The 10000-nt window shown below is 57.5% G+C and overlaps 2 non-coding genes across 2 annotated transcripts; both read right to left on the reverse strand.

Annotated features, from left to right (window-relative positions):
* Positions 1 to 3036: 3036 nt before the first annotated feature.
* LOC139968217 (5.8S ribosomal RNA) lies at positions 3037 to 3196 on the reverse strand. Its single transcript, XR_011793254.1, has one exon. It is a non-coding gene; the product is annotated as a 5.8S ribosomal RNA (ribosomal RNA).
* Positions 3197 to 3802: 606 nt separating this feature from the next.
* LOC139968368 (small subunit ribosomal RNA) lies at positions 3803 to 5680 on the reverse strand. Its single transcript, XR_011793373.1, has one exon. It is a non-coding gene; the product is annotated as a small subunit ribosomal RNA (ribosomal RNA).
* Positions 5681 to 10000: the final 4320 nt, after the last annotated feature.

Here is a 10000-nt window from a genome sequence, read left to right on the forward strand (position 1 = left end):
GTTAGCCGACGCGTACCCGACCGGCAGACGCACCCGAGGGCACGCCGTCCGGATGGGCGCGCCGACCGCGCAGCCGGGCCAGTCCACGGGCAGGACCCCGCGCAAGTCCGGGCTCGCCACTCCCCGACCGAAGCCGAGGCGGCTCGCCCAGCCACACAGGCGTCCCGATCCCGCTTTCCGGGTTCCCGGCCCGACCGGCCCAGCCCCCAGAGCCAATCCTTGTCCCGAAGTTACGGATCCGGCTTGCCGACTTCCCTTACCTACATTGTTCTGTTTGGTCAGAGGCTGATCACCTTGGAGACCTGCTGCGGTTATCGGTACGACGACCAGAACAACAGTCCGATATTAACTATCCTTCACTCCCCCAGATTTTCATTGGCCGGCCGGAGCACACCGGACGCCGCGGCAGGCGCGGCGCATTCCGGGATCCATGGGTCCCCATCATAGGAAGAACCAGGGTCCGGGCTAAACCACAAAATCCCTCATATAGAGAAGAAAACTCTACCCGGGGCCCTCGGCCAGCGTCTCTGGGCTAGTGTGCCTCACGGCTTTTGCCCTCGCAGTGCCGCGACGCGCGGAACCCCGCGAGGAGGCCCACGCGCACGACACCACGAGGAGGACTACGTCTGTACGTCCGGGAATATTGACCCGGTTCCCTTTCGCCCAGGGTGCGATCACCCCGCCGTTCCCGGGAGGGAGGTCGGCGTGGCTCTCGCGGCCGCTCGGAGCGGAACTTCCCTAGGGCTTAGGATCGACTGACCCATGTGCAACTGCTGTTCACATGGAACCCTTCTCCGCAACTCGGCCCTCCAGGCTCTCGTTAGAGTATTTGCTACTGCCACCAAGATCTGCGCCCACGGCGGCTCCACGCGGGCTCTCGCCCGGACCGCTTCTTAGCTCACCGTGGCGTCCTTCCTACTCGTCGAGGCCGACTCTATTCGGTTCTCCTTGCCCCGACGGCCCGGCACAGCCATCACGCTCAGCGCCATTCATTTTCAGGGCTAGTTGATTCGGCAGGTGAGTTGTTACACACTCCTTAGCGGATGCCGACTTCCATGGCCACCGTCCTGCTGTCTGTATCAACCAACACCTTTTGTGGGCTCTGATGTGCGACCGAGTCGGACGGCTTAGCCAGGCGTTTGGTTCATCCCACAGCGCCAGTCCTGCTTACCAAGAGTGGCCCACTGAGCACTCGTTCATTCTCACTCGTCCGGCTCCAAGCCAGCGAGTCGGACCTCTTACCAATTGAAAGTTTGAGAATAGGTTGAGGTCGTTTCGGGCCCCAAGGCCTCTAATCATTCGCTTTACCAGATAAAATTGTTCACGAATATCTCCCGAGCACCAGCTATCCTGAGGGAAACTTCGGAAGGAACCAGCTACTAGATGGTTCGATAAGTCTTTCGCCCCTATACTCAGGTCGGACGATCGATTTGCACGTCAGAACCGCTGCGGACATCCACCAGAGTTTCCTCTGGCTTCCTCCTGCCCGAGCATAGTTCACCATCTTTCGGGTTTTAGCATGCTTGCTCTTCCTCCGCTCCACCGGACGAGCCGGACGGAACGGGGTGGCGGTGCGCCCGACCCAGAGGGCCGGGATCCCGCCTCGTGACGGCCCTGTGCCGACCTTCACTTTCGTTATGCCAGGATAGGTTTCGGTAGACCCCCTCGACTTGCAAGCCTGCTTAGACTCCTTGGTCCGTGTTTCAAGACGGGTCGAATGAGGAGGCCTCGCTCACGCCCGACAGACCCTCCGCTTCGGCCGAAGCCGCGGCGAGACCGGACCCCTCCGGATCCCGCCGGCCACGCGACAGCAAGCTGTGCACGCGACCGACGGAGACGCCGGTGGCCCGGACCCCGCTGCCTGAACCCCCGGGGGGGCAGGCCGTCACGCAGAGTCCTCGACAGAGAGCGCAGTGAGCAACCGTGACGGGCGGCGTAAGACGGCGAGGGCCGAAGCCCCCGCACGCCGCAGCCTCGCCCGCCCCTCTGCTCCGCTCTTCGGTCGGTCGCCGGGAAGGGCGCCGAACGGTAGAAGTGCGACGCGGACCGGACGGCGAAGCGCCGCGGGTCGGTCCCGAGGGATCCGAACCCGCACACGCTGCCGCGCCGACCGCGCCTGAATCAACCGGACGCCCCATGTAGCATGCGGCACTCATCCGTTTACTTCTTGGCAGTTTCACGCAATGTTGAACCCTCTCTTCAAAGTTCTTTTCAACGTTCCCTCACGGTACTTGTTGACTATCGGTCTCGTGCATAGTATTGAGCCTTGGATGGAGTTCACCACCCCTCTTTGGGCTGCATTCTAAAACAACCCGACTCTTGGAAAGCTTTCCCTCCGGCCTTCGAGTCCGCCCTACGGGCCTTACACCCGCTGCGGGTAAGCTGCAGCCCCGATCACAGTGGACTGCGGCCGGACTCTGTCGACCGGAGTTCAGTTTCCTTACGCCACAGGTCCCTCGCACCGCAAACGGGCGCGGGGATTCGGCGATGGGCTCTTCCTGCTTCGCTCGCCGCTACTGAAGGAATCCTTGTTAGTTTCTTTTCTCTCCGCTTAGTGATATGCTTAAATCCAGCGGGTAATCTCATCCGATCTGAGGTCTGGAATCGTGAAAGACACGTGGAACGTGATCGGAGTCATAGCGGCGACCCGGGGTCTCTCCTTCCCCGGCGCTCCCCGAAGAATCGGGTCGCCGGCGGGAAAGGGTGGCCTACCATGCGCCTGCGAGAACGCAGGACGGGAGGACGAGAGACCCCGCGATTGGGTCGACCGGCTCTGCCCGGCAGAGGCTCCTCGACCGTTCCGGGGGGTCGGACGCTGGACCGCACCACGGGCGCATACGTCTACACCCCGATGGCACGTCGCACGACCGACGAACCCCCGGTTACCGATCGAGCCTGCTCGCCGAGTTTTCACCGGCGCCGACATCACAGAACTCCATCTGACACTGACCCGACGCAGCCGGCCGTCGAAGGGACGGCTGCGGCCGGGCGCTCCTCCGGCGCGCGAACACGCCGACTCTGTGAGTGATTGTCTTCAGACGCTCAGACGGACGTGGCTCGAGGAGCAGAGCATCCCCGAGCCGCCATTTGCGTTCGAATAAGTCGATGATCAGTGAGTTCTGCAATTCACATGAATTCTCGCATCTAACTGCGTTCTTCATCGACGCACGAGCCGAGTGATCCACCACCAAGAATTGTCATTTGCCACTGGAAGACTCCCGCGTTCGCAAACTCTCCTCAGAGCCGAGGGAAGAAGTGGAACGGAAGGAGAAAGGACACGGGGACTCTGTGCCTTCTTTGCTTGTGACTGGAAAGAAATATCCTCCGTCGAGCCGAGGGGGCAAGCGGGCTCCCTCCTTCCCCCCACCGCCGCGAGGGCGGGTCGCGCGAGTCAGACTCGCCGACTGGGGGGAAATCGGGCGACACCGGTGCCCCTTCTCTGCCCTGCGGAGAATGCCTCGAGGAGCGCCGCGCCGCGGACGGCGACGGCGTCTCCACCCTTGCGGGACTTCTCCCTCGAAGCTACCGGGAGTGCGAGACTCCGTGAGACAGACGACGAGAGAAGAACCGGGTACTCCCCGGGCTGGTCTGTGTGTGACACGCCCGTCTCCTTTTTGTCGGAGAGAGCGAAGGCGAAGCGCGGGGTCTGACCTCGACCGTGGAACGGGGAAGGAGGCGGTGAAAACCCCGCTCGAGTCCCCCCCGGCTTTTCCAATTTGCTCTCTCCGCGTGTCTCTCTGTGACGGCTTTTCCGACATTCCCCCTTTGTTCCCTCTCCGATCACGGAGGGGAAGGGTTCTGTTAATGATCCTTCCGCAGGTTCACCTACGGAAACCTTGTTACGACTTTTACTTCCTCTAAATGATCAAGTTTGACCGTCTTCTCGTCACGCCTCGACAACCGGCCGAAGCCGGGGGTGCCAGACGGTCGATCCGATGGCCTCACTAAGTCATTCGATCGGTAGTAGCGACGGGCGGTGTGTACAAAGGGCAGGGACGTAATCAATGCGAGCTGATGACTCGCGTTTACTTGGAATTCCTCGTTCAAGGGACACAATTACAAGTCCCTGTCCCCAGCACGGAGAAGTCTCAGCGGATTACCCGGACCTTTCGGCCGAGGGCAAATGTACCCCGCTGCTTGCGCCAGTGTAGCGCGCGTGCGGCCCCGGACATCTAAGGGCATCACAGACCTGTTATTGCTCCATCTCGTATGGCTGAAAGCCATTTGTCCCTCTAAGAAGTTCGCGGCTCACCACGACGGGTGGCCGGACTATTTAGCAAGCAAGAGTCTCGTTCGTTATCGGAATTAACCAGACAAATCACTCCACCAACTAAGAACGGCCATGCACCACCATCCACAAAATCAAGAAAGAGCTCTCAATCTGTCAATCCTCACTGTGTCCGGGCCGGGTAGGTTTCCCCGTGTTGAGTCAAATTAAGCCGCAGGCTCCACTCCTGGTGGTGCCCTTCCGTCAATTCCTTTAAGTTTCAGCTTTGCAACCATACTTCCCCGGAACCCAAAGACTTTGGTTTTCCGGAGAGTTGCCCGCCGCGTCATGGGAGGAACGCCGGCGAATTACGAGTCGGTATCGTTTATGGTCGGAACTAGGGCGGTATCTGATCGCCTTCGATCCTCCGACTTTCGTTCTTGATCAATGAAGACATTCTTGGCAAATGCTTTCGCTGTCGGGCGTCTTGCGACGATCCAAGAATTTCACCTCTCACGCCGCAATACGAATGCCCCCGGCAGTCCCTCTTGATCATTACCTCAGGATCTCAAGACCAACGAAATAGAACCGAGGTCCTCTTCCACTATTCCATGCTGAGCTGTTCGGGCACTTTGGCCTGCTTTGAACACTTCAATTTTCTCAAAGTAAACGTTCCAGTCTCGCACGGCACTCAGTTAAGAGCACCGCACGACCAACCGAATCACTGGCCGGGAAAAATCTCCCACGACTCCCGTTTGACGGGGAGAAGGGGAACGGGCAGTGCACGCCTCACGGCGGACCGCCCGCCCCGGCCAGAAATCCGACTACGAGCTTTTTAACTGCAGCAAATTTAATATACGCTGCTGGAGCTGGAATTACCGCGGCTGCTGGCACCAGACTTGCCCTCCAGTAGATCCTCGTTAAAGGATTTAAAGTGTACTCATTCCGATCACAGGGCCTCCGAAGAGGCCTGTATCGTTATTTTTTGTCACTACCTCCCCGTGTCAGGAGTGGGTAATTTGCGTGCCTGCTGCCTTCCTTGGATGTGGTAGCCGTTTCTCAGGCTCCCTCTCCGGAATCGAACCCTGATTCTCCGTTACCCGTCACAACCATGATAAGCGCATAACTTACCATCGAAAGTTGATAGAGCAGACTTTTGAAGGGAGCGTCGCCGGTGCAAGACCGTGCGATCGGCATGATTATCTAGAGTTCACCAGCGGAGACCGGACCCCGAAAGGACCGGGCTGGCCTTGTTCCTAATAAGAGCACGCTTCCCCCGAAGGGTCGGCGCTTTGTTGCATGTATTAGCTCTAGAATTACCACAGTTATCCATGGTATAAGACTTTCTCCAATAAACCATAACTGATCTAATGAGCCATCTGCAGTTTCTCTTGTATGTTCAGGATTGTACTTAGACGTGCATGGCTTAATCTTTGAGACAAGCATATGACTACTGGCAGGATCAACCAGGTAACGGTCGACAGAACCGGGCTGGGCCCGTTCGCCGTCCGGGAGTCGCTCTCGCACTCCCCTCTCTCTCTCTCTGAATTCTCAATTGTCGATGCCGTGCTATTACGGTACAGTGATCGAAGAACCGCCCGAAGGGATTCTCGAGGTGTGTATCTCTACCCGAGTCGACTGGGTCGTCTCGAGAGGAGTCGCAGTGGTCCCGCCTCGGAGACGGGACCGGTTCGAAGCGACGCGGGAGGGCGACGGCTCGTCCACTGGAACAGGGGAGAGCAATCGCACGCCTCGAGCGTGCATTCGTTGCTTGGATGAAAAAGCCCGTACCGAGCGCCGAGTGCAACACATGGTCGCAGCAACGGCAGCATGCCCGAACGGGTCCCGTGGAGAAAGCTCGATATCTGACGACACCGAGGTCCTGCTCTTTCTCCACCGGGGGTTCTGCGGATGAAAAGGCTCAATATCTGAACGTCGATATATACGTGTGCACGGAGGGACACCTCTGCTCACGGGGCGAGTGGGTGAAAACCCCCGCTCTGAGCGCCGAGTTGCAACACATGGTCGCGATGAAACGACGGCTGACCCTACCGAAAGGGCCCGCTGGAGTCCAACCATGACACGTATACACACACGACAGACATTAAAAGCCTTCTCGAGTCTTGGATCGACTCTACTACCCCCCCTCATATATAGAATCCGATTCACTCTGCCCGCTCGTTCTGACCATTGGATCACACACTTAAGCCAATACCCGCTACACTTAAGAGATCTCGAAATCTCGAACGAGACCCAGATTCTCTGCGGGTGAGTCGGGCGGCCTGCCGTCGCCGTCGGCTTGCCGTTTGCCTTTCGCCTGGTCGCATGGCACTCGTGCCATCGACCACGCAACGCGAGAGGCCTTCTCCCTTCTCCTTTCTCTCTCATCTCTACTCTCTCTCTTCTCCACCGGGGGTTCTGCGGATGAAAAAGCTCAATATCTGGGATTGTATATATACATATGCACGAAAGAACCTTCTACTCACGGGGCGAGTGGGTGAAAACCCCCGCACCGAGCGCCGAGTTGCAACACATGGTCGCGATGAAACGACGGCTGACCCTACCGAGAAGGCCAGCAAGGGTCTGACGTGCAAAAACATATTTACGCACCACAGGCAAGGAGCCTTTTCGAGTCTCGGGTGGACTCCCGTCCGCGAAAGCTTCATATCTGAACGTCGATATATACGTGTGCACGGAGGGACACCTCTGCTCACGGGGCGAGTGGGTGAAAACCCCCGCTCTGAGCGCCGAGTTGCAACACATGGTCGCGATGAAACGACGGCTGACCCTACCGAAAGGGCCCGCTGGAGTCCAACCATGACACGCATACACACACGACAGACATTAAAAGCCTTCTCGAGTCTTGGATCGACTCTACTACCCCCCTCATATATAGAATCCGATTCACTCTGCCCGCTCGTTCTGACCATTGGATCACACACTTAAGCCAATACCCGCTACACTAAAGAGATCTCAAAATCTCGGACGAGAGCCACACCTTGCGGATGCATCGGGCGGCCTGCCGTCGAGGTCGGCCGTCGCCCCGTCTCACAGACTCGTGCAACACGACGAGTCCCCAGCCTACGCCTGTGTGCATCACCGTCGGCCTAAATCTCGGCCCTCGCCCGGTCGCATGACACTCGTGCCATCGACCGCACCATCGACCTTCTCACCCGGGAGCAACCCGTGTTTTCAGAGGAGTGCCGGGGTTGCTCCCGTGCCGGGTATGTCTTGTCCGGCGGCGCCCCGTCTCACAGACTCGTGCAACGACAACGGGTCCCATGCCTACGCATGTGTGCATCACCGTCGGCTAATTACTCGGCCCTCGCCCGGTCGCATGACACTCGTGCCGTCGATCACACCATCGACCTTCTCACATGGGAGCGACCCGTATTTTCAGAGGAGTGTCGGGGTTGCTCCCGTGCCGGATATATCTTGACGAAATCAAGGAGATATATGAGGAAACTTCTACAATTTGAAGATCGACCGGCGAGACAAGACACTCCCCTTAATATATAATCCGATTCACTCTGCCCACTCATTCTGACCATTGGTCACACACTTAAGCCAATACCCGTTACACTAAAGTTGACCATGTTTTTTTTTTTTGATATTATTATTTTTTTTTTTTTTTGTCAACGTCCTCTGTAACGAAGTCAAAACTCTATGCATGTGTTCGCGTGTCGTTCTGCCGTCTCCGCCGGGCACATCCCAGCCAGCGCCCGATACATTTAAGTTGACAACGGTCACAACTCTATGCATGTGCTCGTGGGTCGTTCTGCCGTCAACGTCGGGAACACACAGGCCAGTACCCGCTACATTAAAATTGACAATGGTCACAACTCTATGCATGTGCTCGTGGGTCGTTTCTACCGTCAACGTCGGGCGCACACAGGCCAGTACCCGATACATGCAAGTTGACAACGGTCACAAACTCTATGCATGTGTTCGCGTGTCGTTCTGCCGTCTCCGCCGGGCACATCCCAGCCAGCGCCCGATACATTCAAGTTGACGACGGTCACATCACAACTCTATGCATGTGTTCGCGTGTCGTTCTGCCGTCTCCGCCGGGCACATCCCAGCCAGCGCCCGATACATTAAAGTTGACAACGGTCACAACTCTATGCATGTGCTCGTGGGTCGTTCTACCGTCAACGTCGGGCGCACACAGGCCAGTACCCGATACATGCAAGTTGACAATGGTCACAAACTCTATGCATGTGTTCGCGTGTCGTTCTGCCGTCTCCGCCGGGCACATCCCAGCCAGCGCCCGATACATTCAAGTTGACAACGGTCACAACTCTATGCATGTGTTCGCGTGTCGTTCTGCCGTCTCCGCCGGGCACATCCCAGCCAGCGCCCGATACATTCAAGTTGACAACGGTCACAACTCTATGCATGTGTTCGCGGGTCGTTCTGCCGTCAACGTCGGGCGCACACAGGCCAGTACCCGATACATGCAAGTTGACAGTGGTCACAAACTCTATGCATGTGTTCGCGTGTCGTTCTGCCGTCTCCGCCGGGCACATCCCAGCCAGCGCCCGATACATTCAAGTTGACAACGGTCACAAACTCTATGCATGTGTTCGCGTGTCGTTCTGCCGTCTCCGCCGGGCACATCCCAGCCAGCGCCCGATACATTCAAGTTGACAACGGTCACAACTCTATGCATGTGTTCGCGTGTCGTTCTGCCGTCTCCGCCGGGCACATCCCAGCCAGCGCCCGATACATTCAAGTTGACAATGGTCACAACTCTATGCATGTGTTCGCGGGTCGTTCTACCGTCACCGTCGGGCACACTTGAGCCAGTACCCGCTTGACTTTTTTTTTTTTTTTTTTATGTCAACGTCTTCTTCAAGGAAGTCCAAAGTCTATGCATGTGTTCGTGGGTCGTTCTGCCGTCTCCGTCGGGCACACACAGGCCAGCGCTCGATACATTCAAGTTGACAATGGTCACAACTCTATGCATGTGTTCGCGTGTCGTTCTGCCGTCTCCGCCGCGCACATCCTAGCCAGCGCCCGATACATTCAAGTCGACAGTGGTCAAAACTCTATGCATGTGTTCGCGTGTCGTTCTGCCGTCTCCGCCGCGCACATCCTAGCCAGCGCCCGATACATTCAAGTTGACGATGGTCACAACACTATGCATGTGTTCGCGTGTCGTTCTGCCGTCTCCGCCGGGCGCATCCCAGCCAGCGCCCGATACATTCAAGTTGACAACGGTCACAACTCTATGCATGTGCTCGTGGGTCGTTCTACCGTCAACGTCGGGCGCACACAGGCCAGTGCCCGATTCATGCAAGTTGACAACGGTCACAAACTCTATGCATGTGTTCGCGTGTCGTTCTGCCGTCTCCGCCGGGCACATCCCAGCCAGCGCCCGATACATTCAAGTTGACAACGGTCACAAACTCTATGCATGTGTTCGCGTGTCGTTCTGCCGTCTCCGCCGGGCACATCCCAGCCAGCGCCCGATACATTCAAGTTGACAATGGTCACAACTCTATGCATGTGTTCGCGGGTCGTTCTACCGTCACCGTCGGGCACACTTGAGCCAGTACCCGCTTGACTTTTTTTTTTTTTTTTTTATGTCAACGTCTTCTTCAAGGAAGTCCAAATTCTATGCATGTGTTCGTGGGTCGTTCTGCCGTCTCCGTCGGGCACACACAGGCCAGCGCCCGATACATTCAAGTTGACAACGGTCACAAACTCTATGCATGTGTTCGCGTGTCGTTCTGCCGTCTCCGCCGCGCACATCCTAGCCAGCGCCCGATACATTCAAGTCGACAGTGG

The sequence above is a fragment of the Apostichopus japonicus genome, chromosome 5, assembly GCF_037975245.1.
Source record: "Apostichopus japonicus isolate 1M-3 chromosome 5, ASM3797524v1, whole genome shotgun sequence".
Lineage (NCBI taxonomy): Eukaryota > Metazoa > Echinodermata > Holothuroidea > Aspidochirotida > Stichopodidae > Apostichopus > Apostichopus japonicus.